Source organism: Euprymna scolopes, chromosome 2 (assembly GCF_053919585.1).
Source record: "Euprymna scolopes isolate OS-2025 chromosome 2, ASM5391958v1, whole genome shotgun sequence".
Classification (NCBI taxonomy): Eukaryota; Metazoa; Mollusca; class Cephalopoda; order Sepiida; family Sepiolidae; genus Euprymna; species Euprymna scolopes.
Genome location: NC_136483.1, coordinates 30674487 through 30681323, shown reverse-complemented (window position 1 = coordinate 30681323; position 6837 = coordinate 30674487).

The window sequence follows — 6837 nt, the reverse complement described above, 5'->3', positions numbered from 1 at the left end:
GGGTTCTCTTTCTCGCTTCCGTTGGGGTAAGTTAGTGGGTAGGGTGACGTGGGGTAGGGCGGGTGCTTCGTTTCTGCTCCCCTCTGTGGGCAGGGATGCCTATCCCCTCTCTCTCTTAATTGCGACGCGGCACTCTGACCCGCTAGCACCCACTGCGTCTTTCTTCTCTGCTCTCCCCCCTCACGGGGGGATCTGAGCTGCTAACCCGACATCCCCGTGAGGGGAAGTCAAAAACTCTAATTTCTTCAAAGTCCGCTCCTCCTCCCCCTCCATTCCCCTGGGTTTTCTTTTCCCCCACTACACTTTGGTCCGCGCCAGCGGCCAGTGCAACCGCCACGATGCCAGGCAGGAGGGGTACGTCACCCCAAATGCGCAGCATCTCAACTGCTAACGACTCCCTATGTGAGGGAGCTGATGCATCTCCCGGCGAGACGGCGCCAGGAAACAAGGTAGGGCCCCGGCGCGCGGCGACCTTGGAAGAAAGCGGGAGGGTAGGGCCGCAGCCCGCGGCGACCCCCCGAAAAGCACCTGCAACCGCTCCCCACGAGGGCAACCCAGCGGAAAAAGCTGCCGTTAAGTCACTAGCTGGGGAAAGTGCAGAACCCAGCCAACCAGCTGCACCCCAGGACGGCAGAACCAAGGGAGGAAGACCGGGGAACCCATCCCCCGCTCACCCAAAGGGCGACTCCCCAACAGAAAAGGAGGAAATCAGCACCGCGGACCAAACCGAGGCGCTGGATGAAGACGTAATAGCCTCCATCTGCTCACTATTCGGCGGGGAAGACAGTGATTGGCCCCCCAACACTCCCCAAGAGGACCAAATACGGAAAAGGGGTGACTCTCTGGCCAGTGGTAACAAAAGCAAGCTGGAAGGAGAGACACCCTTGACAGTACCCACCAAGGCTCCAGCTGGGAACACGGCACCAGAAGGGGAGACACCTCCATCCCCCAAGGGGACAGCCACCCAGCAAAGGAAGAAAATAAGAAAGGGGAGCGGCCCGGAGAGCAAACCAAGCCAGGACGAAACAACGCCAAAGACACAATGGCCTACTTTGCCTGGTAACGGCCCCGTTCCGAAACCAAAAATGCCCATAACAATGGAGAGCCCCACAACATCAGCTACGCCCCCCAACCCGAGTCCAGCTGACACCCACCAGGATGGAGGACCGGCATGGGGCCCCAAAGAGCAGCAAGGGAAGTTGACGCCCGAAGACTACAGAGCACTCTTCGACTCCACTTACAAGGAGTATACCCAGGGGAACAACATCCAACCCCTCCCGGGTCAAGTGGAAGTTCTGGAGAAAAGAGTGCTCTCGCTGATAACTTCAGACACCAAGACAAGGGGTCTGACGGGCGTCAACAAGGACACCATGATGAACGTGTTGCTGGAGCAGAACATTCCCGCCAACTACATCTGTAGAAGGAGTTACGCACAGTGGGATGTTCTGCTCCCCACCTCCGAAGACGCAGTCAGGCTGTCCAGGACCTGCCATCAGAGCAGGAACATAAAGCTCCAACCCATCTATATGAACAAGAGGAGAGCAAATGTTTCTGCTCTAAACGTCCCCTGCTATATGGAGGCCAAACAACTGGGGGCTATCCTAAGCCAGTATGGGGACGTAGAGGAAGTCACCCCGGTCCGCGGATTAAGAAACATCATGACCAGGGACTACAAAGTACAGATGGTCCTGGACAAGGCTGGATTCTACGCCATCCCAGCCACACTCAAGTTCGGAGAGTGGACACTCTCCCTTATAGTGGAAGGGAGGAGGCCCCATTGCTGGCTGTGCACACAACAAGGGCATATGGCGAAGCACTGTCCGAAGAGGAATGGAGGGAAGAAGCCCACAAAAGCGGCGGGAACAAGCGTGACAACAAATCAAGCCGCTGCTCCCGCGCCGGCCGCAAATCCTCCAGAGGCACCGACAGGCTGGGTGACGGTCGTAAAGAAAGGCAAGATCAACAAACAGCCATCCTTGCAGACAGTCACCCAAGACCAAGAACAACCGAAGAGCGAGACGGAGAAAATGGACACACAGACACCCTCCTCCTCAAACAAGAGGAAACTACCAGAATCTGAGGAGGAGGCCGCGTCAGAGGCAGAGGAAGAGACAACAACAGTCTCTATGGCCCTGAGCGCAACAGAGATCAGGAGGGCCAGGAGGAGGAAAAGCCGCAAGACACGCGCAAACCCTCCTACCCCCACTGAGACTGAGAAGGACTCCCTCGCAACAACAACACAGGATGAGCCCCCTGTGATCCCAACACCCCAGCAACCCGAACAACCTTCCCCCTCTCCTATAAAGGCCCCAAGAAACTCTTCCCGCCCCTCATCCCGTGACAGGAGCCAAAAAGAAGAAAACGAGCAGGCTACCCCCTCCCCAAGCGCTCAGCCTCCCCATCAACCAAAAGAGGTCCCCTCCCCCACTCCCAAAGTCCGCACTGAACGGACCAAAAAGCTCCCCTTCCTGCCAGGAAGCAGGATTTGTGAAACAGACCCTCTCCAACCGGCTCCGGACCTTAAAGGACAACAGAAGGTCCGGTACAATAAACTCAAAAACTTTGAAAAAGTCGGTGGAGACCTAGTAACAGATCCCACTAAATTCAAGGACGCTCCCTTGTTGACCACTTTCGTTAGGGTCAACAAGGACGGTAGGACTGGAGGAATGTGGGCAATGATTAAGGCAGCGAAGAATGCGATCCCAGGCCAGCAGCTGGTGGATAGGGACCATCCTTCACTGACCAACATTTTCTTTAAATGTGAGGGTAGAATCCCCATGTATGTACACCCATCGCTATACAGGGCACTCAAACTAACCTTCCCCCTGGACGTGGGGGGCGTGGCCAAGGATGGATCACCTTCATCGGATTTACTTACCGGCAGCCTTGGCCAGGCCTGCCATGTCCTCACTGCCCAGGATTTCAGACCCGTCTGTGACAGTGCTTGAGGTAAGTGATCATGTCTTTGAACTTGGCTACATTGAATGTGAGGGGCATCAGGTGTCGAAGCAAGGCCTCGCGCGTTGTGAGAGACTTGGTGTCCCTCAAGGTAGATATTGCCGCTATCCAGGAGACCCACTTTGTTTGTGACGCGGATTGTCAGGTGCTGGTAAACGATTACGATGTCTACTCAGCATATGGCAATACCTATAGTCGTGGAATCTCCTTGCTAGTGAGTCGCACCCTGTCAGCGTCGGTGAATGTTGTTCACGCAGGCGAGGACGGGCGGGCGCTTGTTGTTGATGTTGCTGTTAATTGTAGTGTTTTTCGGATTGTTGCTGTTTATGCTCCCAATGCTGCTGTAGAGAGGGCAACCTTTTTTCGACGGTTGGAGGGCTTCTTAGTGGATCCGGAACGGTTAGTTTTAATGGGGGATTGGAATGCAATCCTTGATCCCAAAATAGATAAGGTCGGGGGGACTAGCGGGTCGGCGTGGTGTGACAGCAGTCTGTCTGACCTGATGGCCTCGTGCGATCTCGTCGACAGATTTCGTCTGGATCATCCGGGGCGGGAGATGTGGACGTGGCATCCTGTAGTGCCTTCCCATCCAAGCACTTACTTGGATCGGATGTTAGTTAGAAGAGGCGATGTAGACTTCCTATCTTGCCCCACGTTCCACTTGCTAGGACACTCGGACCATAAACTTGTTATGGCCCGTTTGAGCTTAAGCGCTAGGCCTAAACTGGCCGGATACTGGAAGTTCAACAGCACCTTGTTGGAGCTGGAGGACTACCGGTTGAAGGTCACTGAGCTAATTCAGCGGGCTTTAGTGGGGGCGGTTACAGGGAGTAAGTGGTGGGTTAGTCTCAAGGCCAAAATTAGGCGCTTCTCTGTCCAGTATAGCCAACGCCTCGCGATAGATAAGGCTAAGGCAAAGAAGCGTTTAGAGGATAAGCTGACCCGGGCGGTGGAGGGGGGAGCCCCCCTAGAGTTAGCACTAGCTAAACAAGATCTCAACCGCTTGGCTAGCGAGCGGTATGAAGGTCAAGTAGTTAGGGCTAGGTTAAACAAAGTTTCTAACGAGGCTGTGAATGTTGACGCTGTTGAGCGTAAGGCTGCTTTAAGGCGCAGTTCGGATGGGTACATTCGTAAAGTACATAACCTGGAAGGACACCCCTTAGTATCGACTCGGGAGATCTGCGAGGGGTTTCGGGAGCATCTATCGGTGCGCTTCACCCAACTACCCGGACTCAGGGTTGATGAGTTTGGCAGCTATTTGGCTGACTCGCCCCGCCTCACGGCGGCTCGGGCGGCTAGCTGTGATGGTCTTATTACTGAACATGAGGTCATTACTGCGTTGAAGCAGGTCGGCTATAACAAATCCCCGGGGCTTGATGGTCTACCCTACGAGTTTTACTTGAGGCTGTCGCCCATGTTGGTCCCTATTCTGAAGGATATGTTCAACCATTGGTTTGCCCAGGGTTCCATCCCTGGACAGGTGACCAAAGGTGTGATCACATTGCTGAGGAAAGGTCAACGGCATGGTGGGAGGGAAAACTTTGATGATTTTAGGCCCTTGACTCTGCTAAACACAGAGTTACAGATTTTGGCAAAGATTCTTGCGAATCGCTTGCAGGTTGTCATCACTGACTTGATCGAACCGGACCAGACTTATGCTGTGAAGGGGAGATCGATTCAAGACAATTTGCACTTGATACGCTCGATCATAGAGGGGACAGAAGACGACGCCGAAGCCGCGCTGATCAGTTTGGATCAGTCCAAGGCATTCGATAGGGTCGACCATCGGTTCCTAGGATCTGTGCTAGAGGCCGCCGGATTTAATCCGGACTTCCGCAAGTGGATCTTTGTTCTGTATGACAGGCCGACGGTAGCGGTGCAGATCAACGGTAAGCTGTCGGAGTCATTCGCTGTCTCTCGGTCGGTGCGACAGGGTTGTCCGCTGTCGCCTCTGTTGTATGTCCTGGCGTTGGAACCCCTCCTTCGCAAGTTAAGGGACGAGGCGGCTACACCAGTCCTGCGCGGAATAGCTCTCCCTGGAGGCACACGAGCCAGGGTTTCCGCGTTCGCCGATGACGTCACCGTGTTCGTGTCTTGCCTCACGGACGTTCAAGCGGTGGTCGAGGCGCTCGCTCGATACGAAGAAGTAACAGGGGCCATCTTCAACCGTAGCAAGTCTGTTGGCCTGCGGTTGGGGGCCTGGACCGGGGTAAACTCGCTTCCAGGTATTTTCAGCTGGACCGATGGACCGGTCCGCATTCTCGGTGTCTGGTTTGGACCGGGACTTCAGCTGGAAAAGAATTGGTCGGAAGTACAGTCTAAGGTCAAATCGTCAGTAAAGACTTGGATTGGAAGGAAATTGTCCTTGAAGGGTCGGGCGGAGGCGTGTGCTACATACGTCTTTCCGCTCATCCTTTACCGTTTGTCTGTACTTCCTCTCCCTGCAGAACGACTAACCCGCTTACAAGGGCGCCTCGATTCACTTTTGTGGAACGAGGGTAAGCATTATGTCTGCAGAGAGGTCTGTGTTCAAAATCCGAGCGAGGGAGGCCTGGGTCAGCCTAGTCTCTTGTGTCACAGAAACGCCGAGAGATTGGCTTTCCTGGGTCGTTCGCTTGAAGGAGACGCTCCTTGGGTCCCTGTGGTTGAGAACTCGTTTCCCAATCTCAAACCCAACCCTTCGGTAGAAGGTCGTCGTAGACCGAAGGGGGAGTCCAAGTTCTTCTCCGAATGCCGAACCGCTCTTAGAGCTTTGCCGGGGACCAATGTCCTCGATCAGCCAAGGAAGAAACTGTATCGGGATTTAGTGGAGGGGACCGCGAAGGATCCACTTTGTAGGCGGATGGGATGGTCGATGGAGGTTGTCCGTTCTCAATGGCGTTGGGCGCCGGGACGGGAGATTCTGAATAACTCGGAATTCTCCCTGACTTGGCGACTGGTCCGAAATGCGCTGCCCCTCTTCGACGTACTTTTCCGGTATAAAGAACATACCAGTCGCTTCTGTCCGTGCTGTGACGAACGCGAGCCCGAAACAATCGAGCACGCATTTTTTAGTTGCAGCCGGATACAGCCCCTATTAAGGTACGTCGAGGGGGTAACAGCTCGCATCGATGCCGAGTGTCTGCTCGATCTCGACGTAGGAACTTTTGTGTACAACATGGAGCCGCCGTTCCCCAGGGAGGAAAGTTTGGTTTTCCTGGCGATCCTAGCAGTAGCGCGCATGACCATTTGGATCGCGCGCCTCAAGTTGGTCCACGAAGGGACATCTGTTCCTGATCGGGATCTGATCGTTTACTTTAAACATTTGCTTAAAGTAAAGATCAGATGCGATTGGAAGAGGTTGCCTAGAGTGGAATTTGACAAGAGGTGGGTGCACAGCACTAGTTTGTGCATCCGTCGAGGAGCCAAGTTTCAATACGTGTTCCCTCCTTAGGCATGGCATGGGCGGTGCTGGGTCCTACGGAACCCATCCCGCCTAGGTTAGCATTATAAGTTCAGTAAAGTAACTCTTGACTGGTGGTACAAATGAGATCCTGTTCCTGATTTTATTTTTTGGTATTAGAGAACCTCTGAGTCTGCCCAACCCCCCCCCCCTGCTCCTCATCTTTATTTTCTGATGCCCCCGATCATCCCCCTACTCAGAGGTCACCTTCCTACCCCCTCCATCCGTTGCTTTATTTTCTCCCACCTCCATTAAGGCGACTTCCCCAAACCCCATTAGGGATGCTCTGCTTGTTTTCGGTTCCCCGGAAAACAGTGGGGGATCTAGTCACATAGAATAGTACAGGGGGGGGGTCTTACTAACAACACATTAGTAGATTTTCCTTATTTTTGAAATGAACATTTTCATTAGTTTTTTCCCACTCCACGAACATTTTA